Genomic DNA, 12,379 nt, shown 5'->3' on the forward strand with positions numbered 1-12,379 from the left:
AGAATGAAGGCAGCTCAAATGATGAACTAAATACATTCCAAAGGTACTATTTATACTTAAGGCAGTTTTAAAAGTGAGGTCTTAACCAAAAAGGCTTCACATGGCATTCAAAAAAAAAAAAAAAGAGGGGATCACTTAAATCTTTTGGATTGACTAAAAGAGCTAAATCATGTACCTAAAATCTGTACAGCAAGGGCCTGTTTTCAGCAGGTAAGCCTATGTACAAGTAAGAACCTCTTACTCTTGTAACATTGTCCTGTTTTGTTTTGTTTTATAAGAATACATAACTTCTATCCCCACAGAGTTAGTCCAAAAGGCCTGAGTAACCTCATAGAAATACGGAGTTACCTCTACCAGCGAACTATCTACACTGCGCTGTAAATACACATGTGTGTCCACCCCCACAGCTAAGCTGTCAATGCCTTGAGTGAAGGGGTTACAGCTCGTTTTATATCTACAGTGACAATAGGCACTCAATACTTTTTTTTGGATGAATGATAAATGAAATGATTTTGTACTACCACCACTATTTACATTAACATTCCCACCATTAGCTGTCTCCAAAATAAAAACACCAAATTGCTGCCACATTTTCAGCAGTTTTCACAATACAGTGCTTCTGGACTTTTTAATGTAAGCAAATATGCTTAATTTACCGATTTTCAGAGTAATGACACAAACTTAGCGTTACTCTTGGAGTGGAAAACTTGCTGGGAAGTTAATTCATTCTTTTTCTCTTTTTCAAAAGTGCATCTCCTAGCACCAACTGTTTTTCTTGGAAGGAATGCTTATTTTTTGACCGGACATTCTGGCTATACCGCATCATCATAAAGTTCTTCTGTTTTTCCTTCTCTTTATTTGTTGAACTGGAAAATTGATTCATTTTGGTTTTCTTCCTCACAAATTCTTTTCAATCTGTCTTTCCAGCCATTGCAGTTGCTAGTCTTGTCTCTTTGTCAGGCTTTGGCTTTTAATGAAGGCGTTCAATGTCCCAAGGAGAAAGTAATTCACCCCTGGGCTCTTCATCACTGTCCCTTTCAATGTATTTCCTCTTCTGGGATTTCCCGGGGGCAGCATCAAGTTCTTTTCTCATTTGGGCCATGAGGATTTTCTGGAAGTCTTCCTGAGTTAAAACTCAGCTGGTGCTGATGGCTGCAGCTTTGGCTTTCCGCTCCTCCATGGACATGCTGTTCAGCTTCTTGGAGATCTCTTGCTGTTCTTCATCGGAAGAGTGTTGCACATCAATGCATTCACCATCAGCATCCTCCTCCTCACTGAGACTAGTATTTTCCCATTCATCTTCATCATTTTCAGCATTCTCTTCTTTCTCAACTTCCAGAACTTCTGCTCCTGGAATGTAAACTTTAGCATCTAATTCTCCATATTCTTGTACTCTTCTACGGAGGCTTCTGTAGGCTTACCCCGAAATTTCTTCTGCAGCATCTGAGCATTCAGTGTTCGGAAGAGCTGATTCAAAGTTCTAGCAGACATCATTACATTCTTATCCTTGTGTGTTTTATAATGAACCAGGTCTTGGAGGAGTTCTTCAGTCACAGCCAGAGGACATCAAGGTGTTATCTCTTTTACAGCATTGATTCCTACTGTCATGACTTCACCAGAGTTCTTGTTGGTAACAAAATTGTTTGCCACAGTCATAAGCAATGATTGAATAATCTCTGGGGGTACTAGGTGATGAGATGCTTGTGCATCAAACAGAGGATCTTTGTTACTTCTCTTTGGTGGGGCTGCAGAAACCTTTGCAAAAAGAGATAGGAAATTGAAGAGGAAGAGCTCATGAGTTCCCACCAATCTGGAGATGAGGTTCATGAGCATCATCTTCACTTCAAACCTCTCCTTACAGCACTCAAGCTGCTTTAGTAGTTTTTCTGCAAAATCGTGAGGATTATGCATGAATCAAGTGAATGGCTGAAAAGTTAAACACCTCTGCTTTTTTCTTCTTTTTTTTGTTTCTCAGATTTGGAGTCACAGTCCTGCTTTTCATCTTCTTCTTTCCCAAGACAGAATGTCAACGTGGCAACTAATATCTTGGTGACCTTAGAGAAATGTGCAGTTGTGATAACATTGACAGTTTTGGCACCATTCCAGATGCTCCTTCTGTAGAGTTCAGTCATTACATTTAAAGACATCTTGGCTGTGGTTGCATTGCTATGTCTTAACATGATGTAGTACATGAAATTTTGCAATACTGCATTCACTTTATTGTTCTTGTGTTTTGCGTTTATATTCTTGATATCCGTGACAATATGTGTGTATAAAGTCTTTCACAGAAGCTTATCATGGCAACGTAGAAGTTCAAAGAAGAGTTCTAGCAGGCTTGATGGATTGATGAGATTCTTATTTCTCAGCAAGATCAAAGCTTTGCAAAATGTCATTCAAAGATCTGGATCCAACATGGTATGATTGCAGGAGAGAAGATCTCTCACCTCTTGAGGAAAATTACTTAAATACTCTAGGTAGCAGTGGCTAACCTGTCACAAAGCAAAGGCTCTTCTGAAGTTTACCTCTTTCTCTCCATAATTAAGATGCACACATTTAGGATGTTCTGTGCCATAAACACCACCAGCTCTGCTAGTTCTTTGCTGGGTTTATTTGGTTGCAATTTGGAAATCTCCACATTGGATTTGTAGTGATTTTACTGCTATACAAACTCCTCGATGTAGGCCGGTAGATCTCACTTGATCAGATTCTGTAACTGCGGCAGGTTGCTGGGCAGCTTGTTGTTTCTGCTGGACGTTTTGGCTGCAGACTGGTTTCATGGCCAGCAGTTTTAATAAAACTCAGTCGGCCAGCAGCCCCCAAACCCTGCCAGCTGCAGCTACAAGTTCTTCAAACTTATAACCTTCCCTGCTAAAGAATATATTTTTGGGGGGATATAGTTAGTAATGCACTCAAATGCTTGAATTTACAAGAAAATAAATAATATATAAAGTAATTTGATTTATAGGCTTTATTTTATTTTTACGAAATGCGAAAGCATTTAATTTTACTGTTCAGGCTGGGTGCGGTTGTTCACACTTGTAATCCCTGTACTTTGAGAGGCCAACACAGGTGGATCACTTGAGGCCAGTAGTTCAAGACTAGCTTGGCCAACATGGTGAAACTGGTCTCTACTAAAAATACAAATATTAGCCGGATGTGGGGGTGGGCACTGGTAATCCCAGCTACTTGAGACCGAGGCAGGAGAATTGCTTGAACCCAGGGGGCAGAGTTTGCAGTGAGCCAAGATCACTGCACTCCAGCCTGAGCAACAGAGGAAGACTCCATCTCAAAAAAAGAAAAAAAAAAAAAAGAAAAATTTTACTGTTCAAATGAATTATCTGAAAAAACTATTGATGTAAGATGGACTTGCCAATTCTAAACAAGAGGGATCCTTCTGGTTTTTCTGTTTGAGATTTACATCCCAAACGGTATCAAATGAGTTTAGAAAATACCAGGAATAACCAAGCCTAATTTGAGTGTATGTCTGAAAGACTGCAAAAATACTAGTTTCTCAGTTAATGATGACCCTGTAGCATGTACTACGCATAACATTTTGGTTCCTGTTAATAACAGTTTGCCATCGAAACAGAATAATGTAAAGTTTGATGAGTACTATTTTAAAAATAAATATTGCTTTTATTTTCAGTGAAATAGAAACCACTGTCTTTGTCTTGGTTTTATATTTCCAATTGCTACAAAAATAAATATGCCCAAAGATGCATCAGACAGCCATGGTGCAGCTCTGAATCCAAGGTATAGACGACCAGACTTTTCTGTGAATAGCATATTATTATTCATTTTCAAAAAATTGGTTGACCAGCATTATCTGGCTTGTCCACAAAATTGCATAATTTTAATGGAATTTAATGTCAAAATGAATAAAACAAATGACTTTGGCATATCCACTCTGTAGATAAAACTAATGATTTAGTTCCAGAAAAATATACTTTGTAAAAAGGAAAGAATTTGATTAAATGGTCAACTATTCATATTTTTAGTCAAAATATATATTGGGTTTCAAATTATGAATGATTGGCTTCAACTAAACTACACAGCAAGTAACTTTCATGTTGTTCAGTTATACTACCTTGTTACCAAGAATTTTAGAAATCCTGTGTAACACTGGACAACCCCATATCACTTCACACGTTTTAAACATATATAGATGATTGAAAAATTTAGATGTGTATTTCAAATTTAGTCATTGTTCAGAGTTTTATTCCTAACTACAAAGACAAAAATTATATAAAAAATATTAATCATTATTTTCTCTGGGTGATGAAATTATGAGTGACTTTATCTTTTTTTTTTTTTTTTTTTTTTTTTTTTGAGACGGAGTCTCGCTCTGTCGCCCAGGCTGGAGTGCAGTGGCACGATCTCGGCTCACTACAAGCTCCGCCTCCCGGGTTTACGCCATTCTCCTGGCTCAGCCTCCCGAGTAGCTGGGACTACAGGCGCCCGCCATCTCGCCCGGCTAGTTTTTTGTATTTTTAGTAGAGACGGGGTTTCACCGTGTAGACCAGGATGGTCTCGATCTCCTGACCTCGTGATCCACCCGTCTCGGCCTCCCAAAGTGCTGGGATTACAGGCTTGAGCCACTGCGCCCGGCCGACTTTATCTTTCAACTTTTCTATATTTTAAAAATTATTTATAGTGAGCATATATTACTTAATTAATGAAAAAAAAACTAGTATTTTTAGAAATGGATTCAAGTCGATCAGAAATGTTTATTAGAGTAAATCTTCAAGGGCAGAAATTTTGCAAGTGTTGCTGAGTTAGAAATAAATCTTGTGCTCTGTCTCAGATTTCTGCCCTCCACCAGTCTTCCCTCTCTTTGGGGTGAAACTTGAGCAATGGGAAACAGGAGATGGGGAGGATCTAGCAGAATAATTCCCCTGGCGTAATCTTTATCATGAATTGCCAAAGTGGCTGTACCACTTTATGCCTTGATTAGCAGTGATATGGTTTGGCTGTGTCCCCACCCAAATCTCATCTTGAATTATAGTTCCCATAATTCCCACGTGCCATGGGAGGGACACAGTGGGAGGTAATTGAATCATGGGGGCAGGTCTTTTCTGTGCTATTTTCATGGTAGTGAATAAGTCTCAGGAGATGTGATAGTTTTATAAATGGGAGTTTCCTGCAAAAGCTGTCTTGCCTGCTGCCATGTAAGATGTGACTTTGCTTCTTCTTTGCCTTCCGTCATGATTGTGAGGCCTCCCCAACCATGTGTAACTGTGACTCCATTAAACCTTTTTCCTTTATAAATAACCCAGTCTTGAATGTGTCTTTACTAGCAGTGTGAGAACAGGGTAATACAAGCAGTGAGTACCCATTCCTGTTTCCCACATCTTTACTTGTGTTTGGTCTGGTTTGCAGCAATTATCAGATCATGTTGCCTCATAGGTAGGGACCCGAGTTTGTTCACCTCTCTCTCCACTCCATCCCACCTATACCTACTCCTTGCCCTTGTATTGTAGAGCTTAGGACCATTACATGAATACTGAAGCAAGGACTCCTTGTATTTGTTTCATTCATTCAGAAACCATTTAGTACCTCCTGTGCACGGCACATGGGGAACAGATAATAAAAGAGCAAACAAGGTAGCTTTCAAAAAGCCACCAGCCTGGTGGGGATCACTGGGCAGACACTTTAATGTCTGGCACAGTACCCTGTGATAAGTGCTGCAGTGAGGCTGTGGGGTACAAGCGTGTTCAAGCCGCCAGGAGAAAGAATGTGAGGTTGTAACTGATTCTATCTGGGCAAAAAGGGGGCAGTCAAGGCAAGGTCACCCAGGAAATAGTATTTGGGCTGAGTCTTAGAGGTGAACTCTAAGGGTAATTGCTTTGCCCAGTTTAGAAAAAATATACACCAAACTTCTTTCCCCCCACCCCCACGCCCCCGAGACAGAGTCTCACTTTGTCGCTCAGGCTGGAGTGCAATGGCACGATCTCAGCTCACTGCAACCTCCACCTCCTGCATTAAAGCGATTCTCCTGTCTCAGCCTCCCAAGTAGCTGGGATTATAGGCATGTGCCACTACGCCCAGCTAATTTTTGTATCCTCAGTACAGATGGGGTTTCACCATGTTGGCCAGGCTAGTATCGAACTCTTGACCTCAAGTAATCCGTCCACCTTGGCCTCCCAGAGTGCTGGGATTACAGGCGTGAGCCACAGCCCCTGGCACAATATATACCAAATTTCTATAAGGACTAACAATGCTAGCTTAAGGCCTAAAGCTATAACTCTGAGTCATTCACCCCTTAGGGTCAGCTACCTTTCCTTTTGAACTCACCTTTAAAAGATGTTTTGTTTCAAACTAACGGTGTTAAAATGTCTCAAAACACTTCAAGCTCAAACAGTTCATGTAAAATAATCACTGAACAATTTTATTTATTTGAATATTGTTTTACTTCTGAGGCTTCCAAGAATAAGAAATACTTTAAAAAGTGATCTAAAATTTAAGAAATAAAAAAAGTCTAAATCTTTATTGTAATTTTACATGGTGGAAACAAGAGTCTAGAGTGAGAAGACTTGACTCTACTGCTTATCAGCTACTGGATGCTGTCACTCATATCATTTAACTTTTCTGCCTCCCTCATAAGAGAAACATTACTGAAAACAAAAAACAAACAAACAAACAAAAAAAAAACAGCAGTCAGGTCTGAATGGTGGCATCCCCTTAATCTCTAATACTGGAGTATTTTCTAAATGCTTAGGCTCCCAGAACAATGTTATCATTAAGAGCATGGATTTAACAGGCTGGGCTTAGTGGCTCAGGCCTGTAATCTAAACACTTTGGGAGGCCAACGCGTGTAGGTCCCTTGCGTTCAGGAGTTCAGAACTGGCCTGTGTAACACAGTGAGACTCCATCTCTACAAAAAATACAAAAATTAGCCAGGTGTGGTGGTGCACGACTGTAGTCCCAGCTACTTGGGAGGCTGAGGCAGGAGAATCACTTGAGCCCAGAAGGTTTTGGTTGTAGTGAGCCATGATAGCGCCACTGCGCTCCAACCTGGGCAGCAGAGGGAGACCCTGTCTCAAAAAAAAAAAAAAGCATGGATTTGATGTTAAATAAACTTCATTTCAGTCCCAATTCTTTTAATTCCTAATGATTGACTCTGGACAAATTACTTCTCTGTGCCTCCATTTTATCATCTGTAAAATGGGAATAGCTACCACATGAGGGTGCTGTGGGAATTGAGTGAAATAATTAGTGTAATGTGCTGAGCACAGTGTCGAACATAGTAAGCCCTCAATAAATATTTGCTGATAGAACGATTTATTAATAGGATAGTGATATAATTCCATTTCAGAGTGGACTTCTGGTGGGACATAGAATTTGATAGAAATACTAGATTTCAATTCTATGAAGAAACTGTATTTGAATAATAGAAAATGTGAATCCTAATAGAATTGTAGTAAGTACTAAAGTCAACTTGTTACTTTTTTTTTTTTTTGAGAAAGAGTCTCTCTCTATCTCCCAGGCTTGGCTCAGAGATCTTGGCTCACTGCAACCTCCACCTCCTGGGTCCAAGTGATTCTCCTGCCTCAGCCTCCCGAGTAGCTGGGATTACAGGTGCCTGTTATCACGCCTGGCTAATTTTTGGATTTTTAGTAGAGACAAGGTTTCGCCATGTTGGCCAGGCTGGTCTCGAATTCCTGACCTCAAGTGATCCACCCGCCTCCACCTCCCGAAGTGCTGGGATTACAGGACTGAGTCACTGCGCCCAGGCCATTTTAGTTTTTCAGCCTGTTTCTTCTTGTTGGGAGAAAAGACAGACAGGGTGGGAAGCCTATTGATTAAAGGAGACTCAAGAGATATGCAACATATGGTCTCTGGATCCTGAATAAAAAATTAAACAACAACAACAAAAAATCATAAAACAATAAGGAAAATGATAGTAGATTCACTTTTTGATAATATTAAATTATTTATATCAATTAATATTAGCAATGGTATTGTGGTCTTTAAAGTGTGTGTGTGTGTGTACTGAAGTTTTTGCAAATGAAATATGTTTGGGATTTGCTTTAAATCATCTAGTGAGGGGAATGAGGATTTATGTGAGATGTGGAAAAAACAAGATGAACTATAAATGTTGATACTGCATGAGGAGTACCTGAGGGCTCATTATACTCTATCCTCTATTTCTGTATATATTTGAAAAGTGTAAAATATTTTGCTTTCACAAGAGAGCAGTAGCAATTTATGTAAGTCCTATGATTCAGTACTAGAAAAGCTCTTTTTCTTTTAAATTGTTGAGTGCCATGTTAATCATCTCACATTTCTGATAATATCTTTGACATAAAAATATTTGTAGAGTGAACTTTTGAATTTCTGTCTCTAAGTGCTTTTATAATTTATGAAACTCAGAAGAACATTTCTGGGCACCTTGGCTCAATGCAGGTGAAAAAACATTGAAAAGTGGAGTCATGATTCAAAAATTTTCGAAAGGTTTTCCTTTCGAAAGTCCTAATCATTTCAAAATGATTAGGCTCCCAAAAGGAACAGAACTGATTTTATTTTATATTGCACCTATTGATAGGAGAGTTAAAGGATGAAAAGGGATTTTAGAAGAGGCACACTTTAAGAACATCTGAACTCTGAAATGTCATCAGAAATAATTATTCATTTACCAATGGATTTGCTTCAGCTTTCCTTTAAATAGTAGTTTCCACTTGAGCACTAAAATAAACAACCGAAATGTGATTAACTCTCATTTTTAAAAGCACACCTATTAGACAAAATACCTGTAATTACATTCTGAGCTGGAACCTTCCAAAAGATTGGTTAGTATTTCTGTTGCATTTTGTTTTATGATTTATGGGATTATTACATGCATAGAAAAACGTGCACATAAACATACCACTTGATGCATGTTCACAAGCTGAACATGCGTATGTAACCAGCAGCCAGATGAAACAGGAAATTAGTCCTCTGTGTCACCTTCCAGTTGCCTCCCCCTCCCAAGAGAAGCTATTATCCTGACTTCTAACACATGGATTAGCTTTGCTTGGTTTTTGTACTTGACATAAATAGAATCAAATAGTCAGTAAGTACTTTTTGTGTCTAATTTCTTTCACTTATTATTATGTTTGTGACATTTATCCATGTTGTTTTGTGTATCATTCTCATTGTTGTTTTATATTGTGTTGTGTAATAGACCATAATTTATTCATCTTTCCATTTTCCCATTGATGGACATTTGGGTTGTTTTTCAGTTTGGGACTATTATGAGTAGTGTTGTTAACAGCATTCTCATACATATCATTTGGTTAGCATTACTACATCTTTCTATTGGGTACCCGTTACTCCGCGAGGAATTGCTAGAACATGACTACATGCTGACAGTCAGCATGAGCTGATGTGGCTAAAGACACACTCACGACTACCAGAGTGTGAGCATTCCGGTTGCTACAAATCCTACCCAGTATTTGATATTTTCTGTCTTTTTTAACTTCAGTCTTTCTGGTGGATTCTAATTTGTAAATGGTTTTAATTTGCATTTCACTCATGACTAAAGAAGTTGAACACAGTTTCAAATATTTACTGGCCACTTAGATATTCTCTTTGAATTTATCTTTCATAAGATATTGTCTATTCAAATCTTTTGTTAATTTCTATCAGATTACCTTGTCATATTTTCTTATTGACTTTTAGAAGTTCTTTAACGTCTTTTGCTGAATACATGCATTGCAAATATTACGTCTTTTCTGTTGTGTGTGTTTTAACTCCCTTTATGGGAACTTTTGATGAACAGAAGTTTGTAATATTAACATAGTCCAAGTTTTTCAATTAGTTCTGTTTTTTAAAAAAGTTTTATTATTGTACCTTTCATACGTCAATTTGCAATTCATTTGGAATTGATATTCGTGTTGGGGTCAAATTATATATATGCATATATATACCTATATAGGTATATATATGTATATAGAGAGAAAGAGAGAGCACATACTGAAAAGGCCATTCTTTATGGCCCTGCAAAGCCACAGGTAACCATGTATATGTGTAAACAGAATTGAATGTGGGATGTATTTGATGGGGGAGGGGGAGAAAGGAAAGTGTTTATGCTTACATATGTTAAAATGTTGTAAAAATGTAAGCTTCCCAGCTGAGCATGGTGGCTCACGCCTGTAATCCCAGCACTTTGGGAGGCTAAGGTAGGCAGATCACTTCAGGTCAGGAGTTCGAGACCAGCTTGGCCAACATGATGAAACCCCATCTCTACTAAAAATACAAAAATCAGCCAGGTGTGGTGATGCACGCCTGTAATCCCAGCTACTCAGGAGGCTGAGACTGGAGAATTGCCTGAACCTGGGAGGCGGAGGTTGCAGTGAGCCAAGATCATGCCACTGCACTCCAGCCTGGACGACAGAGCAAGACTCTGTCAAAAAAAAAAAAAAAAAGTACGCTTCTCAAATGCATATCCTTGTTACTCATATCCACAGTCAGCTCTCATGAACAAGATGCTATAGATGAAATCAATACATTTTAGCAATCTCTGAATATAAAATCTTCAATTTCTTGCATTGGATGGAAAAATTGTTGAAACCATACTACTATACAAATACCTCATAAACAAGCTTGAGTTAAACACACCTGGCAACAGCAAGCAAAGTTAAGCAAAAGCCATAAAATATCTATCATTTATGAGGGAAATAAAAGGAAAATTATTTAAGAATTCATATTTTTAATGACCAACATAAATCACTTTGTGTATAATAAAACAAAATTTCTTCTGCCTCCTCCACCTGTCTTCATTATTTATTAGTTTGTTTTGCTTTAAAATCTACCCAGAGGAAAAGCAAGGACAAGAGTGGAATCAGTTCCCATCAGTGCAATTGAAAAGGATGAGCCCAGGGAGCACTGGAGGTGCAAGAAGAGCATAAAGTGCGTGAATTTATTTATCTTCTTAACTTTGAAGGCCTTGGCTGAGAAATCACAGGGCTTGGTTTCATCCCCAGCCTCAGGAAGATAGAAGGAAAATCATCTGTGACAGGTAATTGTCCAAAGCAGAACATGTAGGAAAGGGTTGACAACAGTTTTGGAGAGAAAGGTGCTTCCTAATCAGGTTAGAATATTTCAAACCCATTTGCTCAAATCTTAGCTTGTAGTCTCAATTGTTGACAATTTTACTCTTTCTTCCTCAAAATGGATAATAAAGATTTATTATTCTGTGAGCTGAGACCTTTCTTTTCTTTTAACTGAAGTATGAAATGTCAAGTGAACCAATCTTTCATTGCTATCTGTTGTGGAAGACGAGTATAAACCATGGAAGTTTGCTAAGTAGGAAAGAAAAAACCAAGAAGGATAGGAACTTCCTTTAATACATCAGTCCCATCCTTTAACAAATGAGAAACCAGAAGCCAAAAAGAAGGCAAGACTTGTTCAAGATCTAGCCGGGAGCTAATGAGAGAGCTGAGAATGGAATCCAGGTTTGCCACACTCCTCCAACACATTCATTTTATTGGGTGCATTCAGTTTTCATTTCAAGGGATGGCATCCGGCAGCAAAATTTAAGTCATGGGAAATCCTCTGTGTATCAATTACCAATTGGCTACAAAATGAACTACCCTCTTCTTGGTGGTGTAAAACAGCCACAAACATTTTGTTGTTGTTATTATTATTTTGAGACAGGATGTTGCTCTGTCACCCAGGCTGGAGTGCAGTGACCTGATCATGGCTCACTGAAGCTTTGACCTCCCTGAGCCCAAGCAATCCTCCTTCCTCAGCGCCCCTACGTAGCTGAAATTACAGGTGTGTGCCACCATGCCTGGCTAAATTTTTTGGGAATATTTTTTAAAGATGGAGTTTCGCCATGTTTCCTGGACTGATCTTGAACTCCTGAGCTCAAGCAATCTCCCACTTCAGCCTCCCAAAGTGCTGGGATTACAGGCCTGAGTCACGGTGCCTGGTTGTTGTTGTTATTATTTCTCATGGTTTTGGAGGTTCACTGGGCTCAGGTATGTAGTCCTCAGTCAGGAGTCTCTCTGCAGTCGCAGTCAGCTGGCAGCTGGAGCCTCCTAACGTCTTCTTTGCTCACATGTCTAATGACTGATGCTGATGTTGCTGTCCTCTGAGACCTCAGTGAAACCTATCAGCCAGAACACCTACATATGGCTTCTCCACCTGGCCTGGGTTTTATCAGGGCATGGTGTCTGGATTTCAAGAGCAAGTGTCCTAGGAGAAACCAAACGGAAATTGCACCATCCTTTATAGTCTAGTTCAGAAGTCACTGGGCCACTGTCACTATTGTCACAGCACACTGAGATTTAAGAAGAGGGAACATAGCCCTTATGTCTCCACGGGAAGAGTGTAAGAAGAGCATGTGGGATAGAAGACAGCATTGCAATCATTTTGGAAAATGCAGTCTGCTGTA

General features: G+C 39.1%; 1 pseudogene; it reads right to left on the reverse strand.

Moving 5' to 3' along the window:
- Window positions 1–718: 718 nt before the first annotated feature.
- LOC111546500 lies at window positions 719–2,737 on the reverse strand (annotated as a pseudogene).
- Between the last annotated feature and the right edge of the window lie 9,642 nt (window positions 2,738–12,379).

The sequence above is a fragment of the Piliocolobus tephrosceles genome, chromosome 20 (assembly GCF_002776525.5).
Source record: "Piliocolobus tephrosceles isolate RC106 chromosome 20, ASM277652v3, whole genome shotgun sequence".
Lineage (NCBI taxonomy): Eukaryota > Metazoa > Chordata > Mammalia > Primates > Cercopithecidae > Piliocolobus > Piliocolobus tephrosceles.